Source organism: Sinohyriopsis cumingii, unplaced genomic scaffold (genome assembly GCF_028554795.1).
Source record: "Sinohyriopsis cumingii isolate HCF-2022 unplaced genomic scaffold, ASM2855479v2 utg001246l, whole genome shotgun sequence".
NCBI lineage: Eukaryota > Metazoa > Mollusca > Bivalvia > Unionida > Unionidae > Sinohyriopsis > Sinohyriopsis cumingii.
Genome location: NW_028315975.1, coordinates 133,500 through 154,426, shown reverse-complemented (window position 1 = coordinate 154,426; position 20,927 = coordinate 133,500). Strand labels below are relative to the sequence as shown.

General features: G+C 35.5%; 1 protein-coding gene and 1 pseudogene across 1 annotated transcript in view; both read left to right on the top strand.

Moving 5' to 3' along the window:
* The window catches only part of LOC149772693 (adhesion G protein-coupled receptor A3-like), a gene marked incomplete at its 3' end in the record, with an annotated part of 172,259 nt that overhangs the window by 51,807 nt on the left and 99,525 nt on the right, over window positions 1-20,927 (top strand). The gene's annotated exons all lie outside the window — the stretch shown is intronic.
* On the top strand, window positions 811-1,597 carry LOC149772694 (uncharacterized; annotated as a pseudogene).

The window sequence follows — 20,927 nt, the reverse complement described above, 5'->3', positions numbered from 1 at the left end:
TTTTGTTAAAGATAGCATACCTTGGCAAAAGGTCAAGGTCATTGAAGCCAATTGGTCAAGAATCTCTTGAGTCATTGGGTGGATGTATAATATACTGTTCACTGTACTCCTGTCATACATGCCAAGCCTCCCGAATTGTCTGGGAATCTTTTAATTTTCAACCCCCATCTTTTGATTTACCAATTTGCCGACAAGATCTCCCAGATATAAAAACACTGCCAAGCATAGGTATTTCCAGCTAAAATAACATTCAATACACTATTCACAACTACCATAATCCGTCAATCAGATTATTACTATAGGAATGTTCTCTGCTTTTTCGGTCAATTCAAGAAATAAACCTCGGATGTAATTCATCCCCATTGAGAATTATATTCTGAACTACTCTTGTTCACATGGATCAATATGGCAGTGGAAGGAGACATATCACAATCAGAATATCATCAGTCTTTGCTGTTGTACAGTACGTAGTTTGCTCCGCCAGAGGCGAATCACTGAACACATAAAAATTGATATATAATCCTACAACTACTTCCGGGGTTATTTAAAAAATTCTGGTGCCATGTTGAAATGTCCGCTAATGGATTTGATGGAAAATGTGCCTTCGAAAAAATGAAATCTGTTTGCAAGTTCGACACTGCTTAGATAGGCAAATTTAAATTGTGAAGCGTAGTGAAAAGGGAGAAAGCTTTGCATACTGCATAGCTTACAACAAACATTTGAACATTTCTAGTGGGGGAAAAAATGATCTTACAAGGCACTTGAAAAGTATGCAGCACAGAAAAATGGACACATAATGTGCCTGAAGTAATGCAAATGTTTGCACCAACATCAGTAGACAGTGTCACTAAAGCAGAGGTTCTGTTTGCTAACTTTGTGGTGGAGCATAATATACCATTCTTGGTTGCTGATCATTTTAGTGAGCTGTGTAAGGTTATGTTTCCTGACTCACAAATTACTCAGAAATTTCACTTCAAAAGATTGTTAACAATGCACTGGGTACAATGTATGACAATCAGGTAACTTTACTATGCAAGGAAAACCCTTTCTCAGTGATGATGGATGAGTCTAATGACAGTGGTGATGAAAAGTGTATAGCAATTCTTGTAAGGGTGTTTGACAGTGACATTCACAGAGTGACAACCAAATTCCTGGCTCATAATGCCCATTTGCAATATTGGAACTGGTGAAAACGTTTTCAGCTGTCTTCAAGAAGTCTTAACAAACAAGACAGATTCCATAGAAGAACCTAGTAGGGGTTTACCTGAGTGACAATGCAAATGTAATGGTTGGAAAGAAAAATTCTGTCCTCAACAGAGTTCGTGAACAGCAACCAAATGTAATCGACTTTAGGTGTATCTGCCATTTGGATTTGGCCAGTACCTGTACACACTATGTTTTGAAGAAATTGTCTGTCCCACTTGAAGAACTTCTGGACGAAACGTACTATCACTTCACTTACAGTTCCAGTTTCACTCAGGGAGAAACACCATTGAATGTCTTCTGGATACACATGAGCAGTGTTTCCCTTGAAGAAACCCAGATTCCCAAATCTTGTGAAGCTCTCTATGGCAGCACTCAGCTTGCCACACAGTAATGCAGACCCTGAGCACTGTTTCAGCATGTTGAGGAAGATTCAGACAAACCATCTTGGAAATTTATTTGGAAAAACTTTTGTCACTAATACATCGTGTAAAATAAATGCAAAGTGTGACTGTTTTGAGCTCAGACCTTCAAATGATTTGTGTATCACTGCAAAAGGAGCTTCTTTACAAGACTAAAAGACAACCAACACATGTTGAAAAAAAAAAACTAAGTTTGTTTGAGTGTTTGAGGTTCCATTGTCATTATTTTTTAAACCACTGACTCTTGTGAAGATTCTTAAATTATTATTTGTGAGATTAAGAAAATAACATATAACAAAATTAATAAGGTTTAGTAACTATTTTTCATTATAGTTATTTTACTTAGTTTTGGTACGATCTGCACTTTCGCACTTAAACTTGAAAAATAGTCATTATGCTCATCTCCCTGATTTGGACCCAGTCTCCCTGATTTGGACCCAATCTCCCTGATTTGGACCCAGTCTCCCTGAGTTGGACCCAATCTCCCTGATTTTCAACACAAATCTCCCTGATTTGGTTCAAAAAAACTTGACATGTATGTCTTGTTTCCTTTTTAAAAAAATTTCTTTGTGTGACTTTTACAGAATCAGCTGTCATGTGGAGAATATTTTCTTTTGGTTGGAATAATTTGTTTTACTCAGAATTTTGGCATGATTTTGATTTTGCAGTTTTGCTACATATTGTTTGCTTGGAACATTTACGTCAGTATTGTGTTGATTTACTGCTAAAAGCTATACTTGTTACTAAAACTATACAGATTTAGGGAACTCAAAATTATTTCTCAAAATAAATAATCATCAGTTAGAAAATGTAGAGATCAAAAACATTTAGCTGCATCAGTAAATCAGCAGTTTATAATTGGAGGAGCTGTATTGAGAAGATTAGCACTGCCACATCAACATTTTATATTGGGATGACCATATGGACTATATTATCATGGCCACATCTAAAATTTATATTGGGATGACCATATGGACTATATTATCATGGCCACATCTAAAATTTATATTGGGATGGCCATATGGACTATATTATCATGGCCACATCTAAAATTTATATTGGGATGACCATATGGACTATATTATCATGGCCACATCTAAAATTTTTATTGGAAAGTCCATATAGACTATATTATCATGGCCACATATAAAATTTATATTGGGAAGTCCATATTGACATATATTATCATTACCACATCCAAAATTTATATTGCGATGACCATATGGACTAGATTATCATTACCACAGCAAAAATTTATAATGGGATGACCATATTGACAATATTTTCATTGCCGCATCTAAAATTTATATTGGGATGACCATATGGAATATATTATCATTACCACATCTAAAATTGTTCTGACCTCAGTAGAATTGAGAAATATTTACCTTCAGAATTTTGTATTGAATATTGCAATATATTCTTCTATCTCAGGATTATTGTTTGATTTCACCATAGGGAAACTGCCACAGATCTTGGCATAACAGGATTATTGAGCTTCAGAAGAGGGCAGCACAAGTTTTAGATACATTTATTGATTATTCTTCAAAAGCATTGTTTAAAAGCTGAGATTCATTTTAATAGGGAATGTGTATAGATGTATAGATGTCTTCATGTGTATAGATGTCTGTATGGAACTGCACCAGAGTGGCTTTAGGATTTATTCAGGCCTTTTTTCAACACATTACCAGTTGAGACGAACATCACATGGAAACTTTCAGCCACCAAAATGAATAACATAACAATTTAAGAAAATCTTCCAATACTCTTGTGCACTTCAGTGGTATTATCTTCCACTTAATGTACAATCTGCAGAAAATATTTGTAAGATCATACCAAAGTAGTTATGTTTTACTAACAGGTTGTAATTGAACTTATTATTAATAATAAAGAAGGCGTGTTAAACTTAGTAATTACTACTAACTTTTGTATGACATTGTTATACTTTCCATATGCCACTGTCCTATTCCATGAATCAGTGATTCCTTCAGTCTTTGGTATTCTGTTTTCTATATCAAAACTAGATCTATGCATCTACCAGTTTCTTTCAGCCAGTCTGGTGAGAATTGCGCTCATATGCAGCCATGCACTAGTTGCCAAAAAAATTATGGAATGTTTCCATATGAAAATTGCATGTTTCATAATCACTAAAATATGAATGTGTACATGACACCAAACACCAGCAAATTTTAAATTGAATGTATACATGACACCAAAAACCAGCTAATTTTATATTGAATGTGTACATGACACCAGAATCCAGCTAGTTTTAAATTGTATGTGTACATGACACCAAAAACAGTTAATTTAGATAAAAAAGGTATGTATAATGAGAAAATGGGATTTCATATTTCTCTGACAAACCAAACAAGTCTCAAAATCTTAGCACTGTTTTTCGTAAGACATTATATGATAAAATATAAGTACTCCAGACATTGCATATTGATTTATGATTAAAACTGTCTTGAATAAAACCTAACAGAGAGGTGTCAGATCATATGTGCATGTAATTAGTCTTTTGTTCAGAATGATTATTAGGAGCAGACAATAGATTAACGTAGTTTTTGGGGGGGGGGGGCCTAATAAAAATTGTTTCTCAACAGTTAGCCAGTTTTGATAAACAAAATTGGTTGTTATATCATTTATTTCTTGTTTCCAACATTTCAACTGGCTCTTTTTATATGAGCTGCTTTTGCTGTATGAAAAGTTTTCTTTGATATAGCCCTTGGGCCAATATTCTAGTTCTCATGTGGTCCTTGTTGAGGCCCCTGATCCAGCCTATGCAGCTTTACCGAATCCCATTACAGTCATTTGGACGTTGTTTGATAGCTCACACACTGCGTGATTGATACTCGCTTTGTAGAAATGGATCAAATGAAAGAGAATTTAGCAGACAAAAAAATAACTCCACTGAGGACTCACCTGTTAGAATTTTCATGTGTTCAAAACTTAAAAATATGTAAACCACGGAAAGAACTACCGACTGATGGAACACTACTGGCAAGCTTTCTCCCATACCCACTTAGGCAGAGAAAACAAGGCAGACAGAAGAAGAGGGGAAAAGATAACACCAAATAGTGGACAGGGATGGACTTTGCAAAGTCCCAAAGAGCAGTGGAGAACACTGCAAAATGGAGAGAGAAAACTTATCACAGAGTCATCATTGGCACCCCATGACCAGTCAGGTTATGGGAGAAATGATCAAATGATAATGATTGCATTATTGTTACATCCCTGATATTATATTCATATTTACTAATATGTTGCACTGTATTGTTTCATCTCTATGGTAACATAAGCCACTTCCATTGAAAAGTATTCACACTTTCTGTGACTCATTGCAAAGGCTAATGGACAAGGAGATTGTATATTTCTGCATCAGTTAATTTTATGGACCCTTAGTTGTATACTCATGGGATAACTGTACTTCAGTGATACTAGAATGTTATTTTGAAATTTCAGTGTTTGTGTCATGTCTGCCAACAGAAGTGGAAATGTGATAATACATGTGTATACATAGTTTGTTTTTTGTCTTGGGATTTGGCATTAATGGCATCCACAAACTCAGTTAGGAAAGTGGTAATAGTTTAATCCAGCTTTTGCAATTTTGCTTTACACAAGTGTTCCAGAATTTTTGACATTATTTTGAACAGCAGCACAAACATTCAAAACAATGTCATATTTTAAGGATTTTATATTTTTTTACATGTGTCATTTGTAACATCTTTACCTTTGTCATTCATTTCATGTACCTTTCTATTTTTACCTTTATCATTTCTTTAATAAACCTTTAGATAGATAAACTTTGCAGTTTTAACGTCTTTACCGTTGTTATTTATTTCTTGTACCTTTAGATACCATTTTAATATCTTCTCTTCCTTTCTCATTTATCTCATGTACCTCTATATCATTTACCTTTATCATTTCTTTAATGTACCTACATCTTTTGTAGTTTTAACTCTTTACCTTGCATCTTCTATAATGCTGTATTACATGTTGCATTTGTTTGAAATCTTTCTGAAGTTTATTTTCCAGTTCTTTATAATTGCATATTTAGAAAAACACTTGGACTTTTTGAGGGAATGTGGCTTATATAACAGTTTTGTACTGTTTGAAAGATTTTATGTGTTATTGTCTATACTCGCTTATAAGTCAAGACAGATTTCAAACAACAAAGATCCTGACCTGCCAAATCGTAATGTACATGCAGATTAGGGTCTATGTTATTTATTTTTTTTACTGATTACTTTTAACAAACTGCACATAATCAGATCGGCTGGTGCATTATATGACTGCAGATCTGGGTCAGTGCAGTTTGCAGTTGGACACGTTGATGTGAGTTTATATGGCACCTTAATATTTTATTTTATATTCTTTTGACAAAATTTAATATATTTACCTTTTATATTTTTTCTTTGTGTATCTCATGTTTGGATTTATTTGGAAGGGTTTGTTTATCTTCCTAAATTATTTTGTGCATTTTTTAACTTTACCTTGGTTGGCACCATATAACCTGCATTATGCTGATGTGCCCAAAACACTACTCATATTTACATCACGTGAAATTGTGATATGAGATATGTAGTATCCAACGTCTGAAACCAAATTTCAAGTATATATTTTTTTTTTGCTCCAGTTCCATGTTCTGTTTCCATCCATTAAGCTTTATATGAGTGAGAGTGACTCATTTGATCTGCTGTATCGCTGTCTTGTAATTTAATGTTGTAAAGACAAGTATTTTATGCCAAAGAAAGTCAGAGTTATGTTGTTATTTAACAGCACTATTAAAGAACTGCCCTGTGAGTGTAACGACAAAAGCAGATCCTTTTTTAAATTGAAAGGCCAACAGTTATTTAGATTTTTTGAACTGTTATCAGAAATATGATTTACACCCTCTGTAAGAAGTGTTATGCATGTGTCACACAGGAATAAAGCTGCCAGGCCATAATTGAAAATCAATGATTCATCATTAGTACAGGATTTAATGCTACTGGAACCCCAACTTTTCCCTGCATTATATGTATTTTTGTGCATTAATTTATAACTCGTTTTTTTTATCAGAGGGGTGGGGGTAGTTATTCTAATTGCCCAGAATTCAGAGTCTTTAAGGAATCAAACTTTTAATGGGGGGGGGGCTAAGATTTTCTTTGGATTTTGGATATTTTTATTTGTTCTTTTACCTCAAGATGATGTTTTTCAACTGACATAATGGATGTAATGCCATAAATCAGAGCAGGAATCTTTTCTCAAGCTATTTGTAAGCAAGGATTTAAAAAAAAAATTAAATGGTCAGTCCTTAAGAGATGCTGTAACAAAAATTCATCCCATCTCATTTTTGTTGTAAATAAAATTCATGTCCCATCTCATTTGTTTGTAATAAAGATTCATGTCCCATCTCATTTTTGTTATAATAAATATTCATATCCCATATAATTTTTGCTGTAATAAAGATTCATGTCCCATCTCATTTTTGTTGTAAAAAAGATTCATGTCCCATCTCATTTTTGTTGTAATAAATATTCATATCCCATATAATTTTTGCTGTAATAAAGATTCATGTCCCATCTCATTTTTGTTATGATAAAGATTCATGTCCCATCTCATTTTTGTTGCAAAAAAGATTCATGTCCCATCTCATTTTTGTTATTCATATTTTTACTTTTACATTATCACTGACATCCAACAAATCAGAAGCTTCTGTTGGAAGAATTGGTTTTGATCCCTTTGGACCTTTGAATTTGATGGTAAATTAAATCTTTCTGTACTACCATTTTTATTTTTGGTAAATTTGACTGCTATTTCTACTTTATGACTAGACAGTTATGAAAATAATTTGTTCACATTTATTCCAAAACTTTTCTAAGATTAATTTGAGAAATCTATAAAACACAGTGGAAGGATTTTTTGCAGCAAGGTGAAGGATAAAACCTGAGTAAGCCAATTGTTTTCAGCAACGAGAAAGAGGAATCTAGCTTGGTGATGATGCCCTCATGTAAAAATTATCGACTGACTGAAAATGAGATCCGGAAGTGGACTTGTATAATCCTTCCTGTTGGTCAATATTTTTTTTTATTAACTGAGGTCACAGTAACATGCAAGTCTCACTTCCATTTAAACTGATTTTTCTCTGCTGCTTTTGCTTTGTTTGCATGAAAAAAATAGACATTTTGAATTTATGAAAAAATAGTTGGGAAATAAACAGTTGTTTGCTTGGTCATACCTCCTTTATACTTGAATGATAACTAAAGCCAGCAGCTTTCCAACATAACGAGTTTTCCCAAAAAGAAAAATGATGGCAGCATCGACTCGACGATCATTGTAGGGAGTATTTTATATAATGATTGCCATTTGTTAGCGTGAGAGGTGCTGAATGAACTGGTGAAAACAAAAAAAGCCCCATGTATTATTATTGCATAGCATTTAAAGGTAGGTGTTGATATACTCATTTGTAAGAAGAGTGCAGTAACTTCCATTTATCCGATGTGTCTGTCATTGTTTGCTTGTAAATTCTAGGTGTCCAAATTTGCATGATTCTGCATTATTTCTCTGACGTAAAGTTTGGTGAGCAATAAAGTTTGTAAACCATGGAAGTAAATGATACATGAAGTATGATTTTTTTATCTTAAGCTATGTACCTTGACCAATGCATACCTGCCATATATACTTGCTTATAAGACAAGTAAAGCTCCAAACAACAAAGATGCTATCTGCTGCATCATAATGTGCCTGCAGATCAGGGTCTATATTGTTTGTTTTACAAACTGGTTCTAACAAAACTGCACAGAACCAGATCTGTCAGGGCCCCGAGTGGCCGAGTGGTCTAAAGCGCTCTTCGTTACGAATCACTGCCATCTCACCTCCGTCTGCGGCGGTTCAAGTCTAAGATTCAGCCAATGTGGGCATGTGAGAAAGCTTGCCAGTAGCTTCTCGTGGGTCAGTGGTTCTTTCCGGGATTTTCCGGGTTCTTCCTCCACCATTAATACTGGCCGTCATGTATAGCCTATCGTGCTGAAAAATGGCGTTAAACCCCACAACAACAACAACAACCAGATCTGTCACTGCACTGGCAGATTTATGTTGTAGTTGGACTCTTCTGTAAGGGAGTATATATGGTAGATGCAAGTCAGAGTTGTGTGTATTTTTGGGTATGTAAGGTAAGGTTTAGTGTAGAGGTTTACCAACTGCAGACTTTGACAGGAGGTTGCCAGGATATAAAAATATGAAACTTCCCTGTTTGTTACCCTGAAGCTGGGGGTGTCAGGAGGTCAAAGACAGTAGCAGATGGCCAGGGGAACAGTCTTCTTACTTATTCACATGTATATATTTGTTTATATATTGGTATATACATGCATAGAATTTGCAAAAGAATGAATTCTTTGAGATCTGTAGATATTATAGTGAGTATGATGTTTCAGAATGATGACGATGATTTCATTGTGTAATTTCTTTTATACGTGGTATGTTTATTTCAGTTATCATATTCTTTGTATAGATGAGTGACAGTAAACTAACAGTATGTTTTTTTATTGTCATCATTTGAATGGATAATCATTTGACGGTATCATGATTGTGTACATCGAAAAGTGTTTAGATTTTGAACATTCATTTTTTGTGACTTGTAAATAAACATACACAAAAAAGACATGGAACTTCCTCCTATATTTGCAATTGATAGGACAGCCATAGGCCAGGACTTGATCATTCATTTGAACTCAAATTACAAATTAACCTCAGCTCTAAGGATAATAGTGATGAAATGTTAATAGCAAAAATAACTTACCTGTTGCTGATGCATAGCTTTTATATTTTTTTGTGTAGAGAAATCCTCTTCCACTCATGCACTTCACATGCCTGTGCACAGAATAGTCATCTTTTTCATGGACACCATGTTAATATATGTGCCAAATCTGTGAAGAGAGATACATTTCTAATTTTGCTTTAACAGCAATATTATCTTGGTGTTACATGCATTTTCTCCATATGCTATTTACATGCCAGTACCCTGCTCCCTTCAGAATTTTGTTTGTCAGTGACATCTGCCAGGAAAGATGGAGGCATCACATCCTCCATGCAAAACAACCAGTCTGGTCTTCCTTCTTCAGCTTCTAGCACACATGATGAGTTATGGGACATTACACCGAGTGCTCCTGTGTCAATTCTACTGAAGAACGTAGTGATGCCCAGCCACTTTCCTGCTTGGAGTGCACTAGATGATGATGCCCAATCTATACTCATCAACTCCAATGAGTTCAAGGTAGAAACATTTCATGTGGCCTTTCAGGACCACCAGGTCTTGTTTGGATGAGGAAGAGGAGATTTGATCCCTGGATAAGGTGGTAAGTGAAGTTTACCATTTCTTACCCATGGACTTGTGCCTGAAACCATCTGACACAGAGACCAAGATCCTTTCCATTGTGGAGAAGATCCCGATGACTCAACCACAACCAGATCTCCAGCTTCTTCATTTCTCCAAGAATGTGGACATATCATAGAGATTTTAGCAAGGCCAGGCTATTGCTTAGCAATGTAGAGGGTGACCTGTTGTTCCCACTACCTCAAGACCTGTAGTCTCTGCCTCAAGTCACTAGGTACATTCCTTAAAGTGGCCCATTAAACCTCCCCAGTTGGATATAGGTGTGTCCCAAGTGGGTATCTCAACTGGAGCCTGAAAATGCCTTCCCATTAAAACCATTGAAGCTATTAAACAGATACAGTAGCCTTTCTATTTGTCACCGTAGCTTCCCATGCTGACATCTTCTCAGCTACTTCATTTAGTATGCTGAAGGAATCCACACAGAATCCAGCAGTATTACAATGCATTCTTGACACTGGCCAAGATATCCCAAAATGCACTTTCTGTCACAATCACTGTATTGATGGAACTTTACACATCAGCTATGACATTGTACAGGACTCCTTGAAAGTCTAACCTCAGTAATGTCCTTCTAAGGGCTGCTCAGTTGGATCTACTCTGGAGGACTTATCCTTAACATGGCTTCACAAGATTTGAAGGATCATCAACATGGAACCTTCACGTCTGCACCTGGCCCATCACAGTTGGCCAAAAAGCGTATCTATGTGAATACCCTCCCAGGGGATATACACTAAATTCCCCATGCTTTCACCTGATCCCCACTCCAATTTGTTGCTGATCTGTCAGATTCTGGTTAGGGCATTCATTTAGAGCTGGAGGGCATAATTCTCTGGCGTCATCGTACTCAGGATAAATTGTCCCTCCACATCAACAATCTTGAAATGAAAGCCGTATACCTTGCTACAGACTAAGGGGTTGATGTCATGGTGTGGTCTGACAACATGCCCATCATAGTGTTTCTCTGATGTCAAGGAGGCAAACATGCGAATTCTGTTTTCATGGAGGTCTGAAACCTTCTTAGCTAGACAACGTCTGAGAGTGGACAGTCTGTCCAAGACTGGCAAAATAGTCCTCATGAAATGGTCTCTTGACTGTTCTATAACAGTCCCTTTACTCACCGGGTGGGTGGGTGTTTAAGTCACTGGTGGACGTCTTTGTGAACAGGCTTAAGAACAGGACATCTTTTCTATATTTCTCCAGTCCCAGACTAGAGAGCATGAGCCATGGACACATTCAGCTTCCAGTGGCATTGTCTGTTCATGTATGCCTTCTCACCATTCTGACTGCTACATCAAGTTTTATAAGCCAGATCTTCCACTGCTCACTTCATTTTCATAGCCTTACTGTGGCCCCAGTGATGGCTGCTCAGTGATCTTTTAGACTGCTAGATACATCCGTTGAGTTCTCTACCTCACAGGAGGGATCTTTGCTGCATCACATGGGCTCTATCCTGCATAATAGGGTTGAGTTCTCTACCTCACAGGAGGGATCTTTGTTGCATCACATGGGCTCTATCCTGCATAATAGGCCACATATTCTATTGTTGACACTCCTTAGCCCCATCCCAGCACATAGAGCTGGTTAGGACTTAGAAGTGACACCCTGTTTATATATACACCTTCAGCTTCATGTCATTTAAGGCAATCTGTCCATCAGATCAACATTTCAGGCTGTTTGACCAGTTGCATCATTCTGCTTGGTCATTCAAGGTCTATGTTGCCAGGTGGAGAATCTTCTGTAATGCATGCAGTTGGAAATGTGTTGATCCTACTGGTTCCTTTGTAGAGTCTGTTGCTGATTTCCTTTTGTTCCTTTTTGAGAACAAAAGATGTTCAGTATCAACTATCAGGCGCTTAAGTACTGCCATTTCCAACACACTTAAATACTCTCAGGGGTTAGCAGTTAGTTTGGATTCAGAGCTTGCTAATCTGTGAAGTATTTTTAGCTGCATAGACTTTTCTCCCACTCTTGTTTGCCCAGATGGAATCTATCTTGTTTTTATATGGTCTTTAACCAAAACCCACCATGAACCATTGAATGAGGCTTCCTTTCAAATCTTAACACTTAAGACTACTTTTACTCACTGAGGCATCTGCAAAAAGAAGCAGCAAGATTCATGCATTGTCTGTGAACACTGGTTGTCCATAGTTTTATGAATCCATCCCCCTCATTTGTCAAACAGTATTTTTAGCAAAATATCATTTACCTTTTCAGCAAAATATGTTACCTTCTGTCTGTAGCTCCATTCCCAGTCTCAGTTGAATCTGTGCTGGAGATGATTAAGATGGGTCTTTATGCCAAGTAGGGCACTGCGCTTTCTATTAATGCCTAAAACTAGAACAGGAAGGGTAAGAAACATCTTTCCCTTCTCTTAAGTGCTCTGCTTTTATTCAGCTTCCACAATCTCATGGTGGTATGTTGCCACAATCAAAAAGCTTATCAGTCCCTTACCAATTGAGACCTTTCTTTCATGACACTAAAAGCTCATCAGGTTTGAGCCATCACTGCCTCACGGGTTTATCTAAATCATTTTTCTTTGGAGGACGTCATGAAGGCAACATATCGGTGATCCCATACTACTTTCTCCTCCTCCCATATCTGCTCTTTAGCATGACAAAGTAGAATTTCTCTGGGACCTAAAGTAGCAGCAGTACAACCTGTGGCACAGAGAAACACCAACATTGTACAAAGTGGATCTCTCCTAATGGTGAGTATGTTTCACTTTTTCTGCTTTTGGTCAATTTAGCATGTCATCGTTACCCACCTAGCTGACAAATTCAGCTACACAACAGCAATGGATCAGTGATCACTGTTTTCAATATGCAGTTTTTTTTGGGGGGGGGTGCTGGCTTAAAACTGATCTTTATTCTCTAATATTTACCCATTGCTGTTGCCCAATTCCTTCCTCCATCCTTCTCAGATATCTTGGTGTAACGGTCATCAATGAAAACGATGACTATATTGCCTATGGTCATGTGGAGTATGTGAGGGCATTAAGTCTTTATTGACAGATCTCCAGTCAGTGGGAGGGTGAATTCACATTGAATGGATTAGGTCTTTTGATACAAAAAAAGTAAATGTCGTGCAGTAGCAATAGGTTAAGTATTGCATGAGTAAAATTGTACCTCCCCCATCAAGAAGTTTATATTTAGGTTTGCTTATCCAAGATTCCTACACAAATAGAAGAAAGCCTGACTTACAAGACATTTCCATAGCAATGGCATCTGTTTATAAAGGCCAATAGCTCCCATATTATTTAATGTAGTTTTAATTTCTTTTTTAATTTGTATATAAAGGATACTAGTATGCATGCTCTCTTTAGTGCCTTGAGTATTCTTTCAAGACATGTTTAACCAGAACTTTCAGTTAAGGCCAGAAAAATATGTGTGTCCAGTTGGCCGACTGTCCCTGTTTTTCACTGCTGACCCTAGCACTTTTTTCTCCCTTGGTAAAAAAAAAAGAGATAAAATGACCTGAGGACTCTAATTTTAAAACCAGTGCAATAGGAAACACATGGGGGGGCTGAAAGTTAATGAAAATACTCTGTCGGGACTTAATCGAGAGGTTGACCGCTAGTTATTATTTCTCTTTGAGTGCTTTTCAAATAATACTTTCCAATTAGTGTCAAGACTGCAAGTGAGAACATTAGGTCTCTCAAGTACATTACCAGGTCCAATATATAATTGTAACTGTATGATATCACTTCCTAATAGGATATTATTGCATGTGGTTCAGTTGCACAGTTCCTGCCACAATTGACTTTACCATTAATATTGACACTTTTCATTATATCCAGCCACTTGTGTGAAGTTAGCAGACAACCCCCAAACACACTTGCAATGAGATTTAATAGTAAATTGCATCATGGCATGCCACATTGCATGCTCCTATTTCACAATTTGACTATGAGAGGATTTTTTAAATACTTTTCACAGTTAAGCATAAACAACAATAATACATTAATATCACATGGAACAATCTTGAACACATTTGAAAGTGCCCATTTTATCAATCAACAAATGACTATTTGAAAGAGAAGCTTTGATTTGCTTTTTCAGACAGCCTATAAATAATACTGTGGGAAAAGTTTACTTGCCCTTGTAGTGATTGATTAACAGGTTGATGCATTTTCTTGATTATCTAAATATTATTGCAGACTGCCACAGGTGTTAAGAGAGTGTATCATGGCTTGGGATGATTAGAAAAATTATACTTTTAGAAACCAAAGAGTTTATTGTAGTATAACTACAGTAGTTACTAAAATTATGATCAAGCAAGGGACATTTGCTGATAAACAAATCAGAGTTAATGCAAGTTATCGCATTATCTTGCTGATCAAAAGTGAGACTTGATGGTGGACTACGATAGCCAAGCAGCCAAGTTTGCTCTCGTTTTGGACATTAATGATCTTAGTTTATGCTGGGGCCATTAAATTTGAATAAAAAATCCAAGTAATAAAAAGATGAGTTCAACATGTACATTCTGATAGCTGGAAATTATACTGTTTATCTCATCCTTGGTGGCATTACTTTCAGTGAGTGTGAAATGCTAAAGCAAGTGAGCTATTCAGTGTGCTTGCATTTATAAAATGAAATTATCCATAATTACCTTTAAGAGTTGAAAATTACAATAGATAATCAACATAAATTACTTTCTTAATGTACCTTCTACTAGTTTTTGAAACGTTGACAGTGCAGGACATGGGAAAATGGTTTGCAGGGAGAAACTATATATATATATATATATATATATATATATATATATATATATATATATATATATATATATATATATCACAGTATTATCTTGGTTGTCAGATCATGCTGAGCTGTGTGAAGTGTCATGATCATGATTTTTTTATGCCATCAAGATGTGATCTAGCAATCAAAATCTCATAAATGTGAAATGTTATTTTTTTTATATACCTGTTCATTTTGAAATAATTATTATGTTAATAATTTCAAATTTAGTATTCAGTAAATTCATCAAAGTTAACAGTTATGAACTTTGTGCAGTAATAATAATTGTGATGTTAATAATAATAATAATAATAATAAAGACTTTGTTTAAAGAAGGTAACTCAGTTAGTTACAGAATTAATCTACCTTGATGCCTTCTATCTGTTATGTACAATATATACAATATATACAACATGATGTGAAGAATCTGGCTTGACACAAAATAATTAAGTGATTTAAAAGTCAAAGTATCAAGCCTGGAACACATGTACAGAGATCCGTGAACACAGACATATATAAAATGTAAAATATCATCCTGCATTAAAAAATTCAGCCGTGAAAATGATGCAAAATTACAGAAAAGCAGGCAGTATTTATTGTACTAGAACTGTTCAGTTACCTTAAGATTTCATCAATTTGAGACATTGATTATGAAAAGAAGAAAAGCTAGGAGCCTGCCTTATGTCACTGGGATTGTTACATACCAGTGAACCAGTATATTGAAAACTTTTTTTAAAAACATTTCTTTCTTTGGCCTTGGTATACTATAATTTTTACTTCTTATGGACCTTAAATTTGTAGTACCATCATCATCTCTTTGGTGAAAGATATTGCTTAGATAGACAGGAATGGCTTTTCTGGATACTTTATACATGAATTTGGCCTTTCTAAGAAATGTTCTTTCACGTATGTCTTGTTAAAATCTTTATATTATTCATTATATTATTAACTGCATCCTGGAAATTATCTATACATTGATCTGTAATTAAATCGCAAGCCCTCTTTTGGAGTCTTAAAATTGTTATGATTGAATTAAAGGTTTTACCCCAAATTACATTACAATAGTCCAGATATGGCTGAATATAACTTTTATAAAAGATGACCCTGTACTGAAGAGGAATGTATGGTTTGATTTTCCTCAGTAGCCAAAGATAGGAATGTACCTTTTTTGAGATGTGTTTTATGTGAATAGACCATGTAAGATTGTTATCTATGAATACACCAGGAATTTGATCATGAGAGGTCATATTAAGGCTCATATGGTCAAATAGAACCTGGAGTTTGTCACTATCTAGCTTGCTCATTTTTCGCACGTAACTAGTATGGTTTCTTTTCTTCTTCTCAATTTATGATCATACTGTTTTCTTTGCACGATACCTGAAGTCTGTTGAGAACATCTTGTAGGTTATTTTCAAGTACCGTTTTGGTTTTACCCATCTCAGTGTAGTATCATCTGCATAGATGTCAGTGGAAGAAATTGAAGTTCCAATCGTAAGAGGTAAGTCATTGATAAATAGAATGAATAACTGAGGTCCAAGGATAGAGCCCTGTGGTACTCCACAATTAATATTTTTACTTTGAGAAAGTTGACCATTTAAAGATACTTTCTGCACTCTATCAGTTAAGCAATAAGTAAACCAGTTTAGGAATTTTCACTGCATTGATAGATTGTTAGTGTTTCAAGCAAAATGTCATGGTCTACAAGATCAAAAGCTTTACGAAAATCAACTATTATAGTGCCTACCATTTCTCCTTGATCTAATGCTTTCAGCCATTTATCAATGAAAGATACAAGTGCAGTACATATATGTAAAATAAAAAACACCAACACGTAGAATGTGTGATTGCTTCATCGCACTGAATTCAATAACATTGCTTACGTCATTAAATATATTCAGTTTCTAAGTGATCAATGATATAAACAATATGACATAAACAAGATGACATCATAGCTTACATTTTTAACCTAATTGTCTTATTCTTTAACAAATAACTGACATTGAGATATGCATATACAGCACAGATTAATGTTATTTTAATGCATAAAAATACATAAAACTGTATCTTAAAGATACATTTATCTGTGTTGATAACTATCTCAAACATTTATGAATAAATAGAGATAAACAGTTTTATTAATTTTTTATGTAAACTACATGTATTATACATTAAAAACTATTAATAAAACTGCTTATCTCACTCTCTCTCTTTCTTTTTATATATATATATATATATATATATATATATATATATATATATATTACACACACACACACACACACACACAACAACAACAATAACTGGTGTTAAATAAAGAAGGAATATAGAAATTTGTTTCAAAGGAAAATTTATGTCTTTCAAGAAAATATTAAGAATAAAGAGCAACTATCATCTTTGTGATTGGTAATATGGACCTAGATGTGGATGCACTTCCATGTCCATGACTGACTGCTGTACAGTGTAATCACATACAACTTATTACATGATGTTAAATATATGTGCATTAATTATCAGAATATCCCTAATTTAAATGAAATATCACTCAGAAAGAAATTAAACACCATATGAGACAGTGACTTGTATTTTGGGGGATGGGAGTGGCAAGGGTAAAACAAGAAATATTAGGAAGAAAAAACATTTGACTATGAACTTAATGGTCTATCACTTCAAGTTTATTACACACAAATATATGAAAATAGTAATTTTGCTGTGATCTTTGCATTGTACTGCTTTTAGGTAGTGTCTTTATACTCATGCAGATGTGCTCAATATGCTACATGCTGCGTATTGTGGAAAGCACTCCATGGTGTGGACAGTATGAGGTGAACACCAGTATAGGGTGGACAGCACTCTGTAGTGCCTTTACACCCTTACTATGTGCTCAGTTTTGTCCATAGTGTGCAAGGCATTCCTTGGTGTACAAGGCATTCCATTGTATGGAAGGCATTCCATAGTGTGTAGGACATTCCATAGCATGCAGGGCATTCCATTGTCTGGAAGACATTCCATTGTGTGAAAGGCATTCCATTATTTGGATGGCATTCCATTGTCTGGAAGGCATTCCATAGTGTGGAAGGCATTCCATTGTCTGGAAGGCATTCCACAGTGTGCAAGACAGTCCATAATGTGCAAGGCATTCCATGGTGTGCAGGGCATTCCAATGTCTGGAAAGCATTCTGTGGTGTGCCAGGCATTCCATTGTCTGGAAAGCATTCCATAGTGTGGAAGGCATTTCATAGCGTGGAAGGCACTTCATAGTGTGCAAGGCACTGTATAGTGTGCAAGGCATTCCATAGTATGCAAGAGACCCCATATTGTGCCAGGCATTCCAGTGTCTGGAAAGCATTCCATAGTGTGCAAGGCATTCCATAGTGGGGAACCAGAGTTTGTGTCCCGATTTTGGACTTTTTGGCCTTATGCCTCAAGCAAACTGGTCTGTACTGCACACACAGACAGATGAAACTTTGCAAAAGGTAGGAAAAGTTTGAGATTTGGAGTAAGAAGGGGTCAGGACATGAAAATCTTGGGTCTAATACAGGACGAAGTTGAATTTTTCACCTTTTTGCACATGCATGGGTAAATAGCCAGTCAAAACAAATGTCTTTTATTAACCTAAGCACACAGCTGAACAAAAATCCCTATGAAATGGGTATGTTGAGAAGTAACCCATGAAATGTGTTTCCTACCCCCATTTCAGGCAAAAGTGAAAAGAATCAACAGGGATCAGTAAGTTTATTTTGAGATTATCTCATGACATGTACCTTGTCATTGTAACTGAATTCAAGTTCTTTATGTATGTGAGATTGAAAATTTAAACTATCATGAAGTTGTACAACTACTACTACATGTATGTGACATACTGTACATGCTTGCATGAAGTTGTACAACTATTACTACATGTATGTGACATACTGTACATGCTTGCATGAAGTTGTACAACTACTACTACATGTATGTGACATACTGTACATGCTTGCATGCAGCCTGGACATGGAGCAGATGAAAACAGGGTGAAGATGGTTCAGGTTGGCCAATGGAGGAGTGACCCAGTTCCATATTGTTTGAAGAATGGTGTTACTCGTAACTCTTTTGGATGATTAAAGCAACAATATGGTCACAATAGAATACAATGTTTATTACGCCCAGGTCACCAGTGTGACAAATGAGGAACACAAAAGTAATCAAAAGTAGATAAACTTGCATGGAACATAGATGCGATATTTTTTTAAGTGGACTTTGGATATATTTACCCTCAATGTCTTAAATATGGTGTTCTAAACAATACAGTTAGATGGTTGTTACAACTTTATTCATCTAGTAACAACAGCATTAACATAATACCAAATTTGTTTTAATTTGTAGTTATCACTCTAGGCATTTTTGATATAGATTTGAACTGTTTTATAAAACAAGATATAATTATATCAAATCATGAGATATTACATGCGTGTTGTAGCAGTAAGTGTAAGAATGGAATAGATATTTGTTAACAAACTAGTGCTTAATATAAAAAGACTCAAGGAAGGTTGGCCCAGATCGTGAGGGGATAGATTGCTGCTAATTTGGACAAAACGTTCAGGTTTGTGTCTTTGAAAGGAACTGATAAACTTTTAAAACTTAATTTATTGAAAATTAATTCAAGTTCTAGTGAAGAATTTTATATAATGTAGGTGTCCTTTGTATATGCTTGCTAAAAATGCAGTTAATAGATACTGATCTGCCATCACATAATGAACAGGTAAATCAGAGTCTTTGTTGGTTGTTCAACAGATTACTTGTAACAAACTGAATAGACCCAGATCTCTTGGCACAATATGTGATAGCAGGTCTGGGTCTGTGCAGTTTGCATTTTAACCTTACTTGTAAGTCAGTACATGTATATATATATGCTGCTTATAACTTGATATTCTAATACAAGATCATGAAATGTATCAAAGTTTCAGTAGAAATCCTTTAGCACCATTTTCAAGAGTTCGTACTTCAAACCTATCTTAAGAAATACCAGAAGATGAAGTTAGTATCCCAGGGGTTTTGTTGTTGCCAGTTTACATTTTTTTCATTGCATTCGAGCATGGAACCAGCTGTACTTAAGCTGATGGTACTAGCTTGAACAGTTATTGTTGTTTTATGAATAGTTGGCCCATCTGGTACTAAGGTTATTCCAAATATGTGAAGGGGGTGGTGATAAGGAATAAGAGCTTGGGTTTCACTGGAGTCATCAAAAGCTTTGCACTCACTTTGCAAGTAGATTTTCCCAAGGCAGGTAGAAAAATAAATGTTTAACAGTTTTGATTACATCATTACATTCGATGCTGGTCATGTATGATACACTTGCTTTAGTCTAGACTTAAAAAATTATGCCATTACATGTATTTGCATGTGTTCTGCTTTTGTTGCTAATCGAAAATTTAAATATTGGCCCCATTGTAATTAACCAAATTGCCATATCCATCCTTTCATTAATTTAATTACAGGGAATGGAGTTTAACCTTAGTTAGTACAGATTTTAACTTGTTTTCAACTGCAAGACAGAAACATCACTGCAAGCTAATAAACATTTCCATTGTCACATAAGGTTCCATTTCTAACTTTCCAGTTGCTTTGAAGTGAATTTGTACAAACAGGTGCTGGCATTTGTTTTAACTTGTACTTCCATGGCAATCTGTTCAATAAACCACATGTGAAATCACATCTAAAGTTTTCCTTGATGTTCATAATAATTTATCATGGCTTTCACAACAAAGTATTGCTACCCAATGATTTATCACTGAACAAACTGCCTTGCACATAGAATGAATCACACCATTTGAAGTTCATGCATAAAAAAGTACAGTAATCACATTCAACCATGGATATGATTGCAGCAGTTGAGGACTCCACAAAGTCACTTGTCTATCACCATCTGTATGACAGTTATTTGGTTATTCTGACTGGCAGCTAATGTTGTAGCAGCATTGTCTTGTCTAATACATGATGACACCTGTTGTACATGGCTTGTCTAACAGGATGTTAACTGCCTTAATACATTAACCCTTGGAGGTTTTTGTCATTTTTGCCTGAAAATCGAGTAGGAAACACATTTTGAAAGCTATTTCTGAATAGATCCGAAAATGCCAAATCCCAGGTGATCTTTCACTAACATACTGCCTAGTTGTGTGAGAAACATTGTTTTTCATTGCATATTTGGCT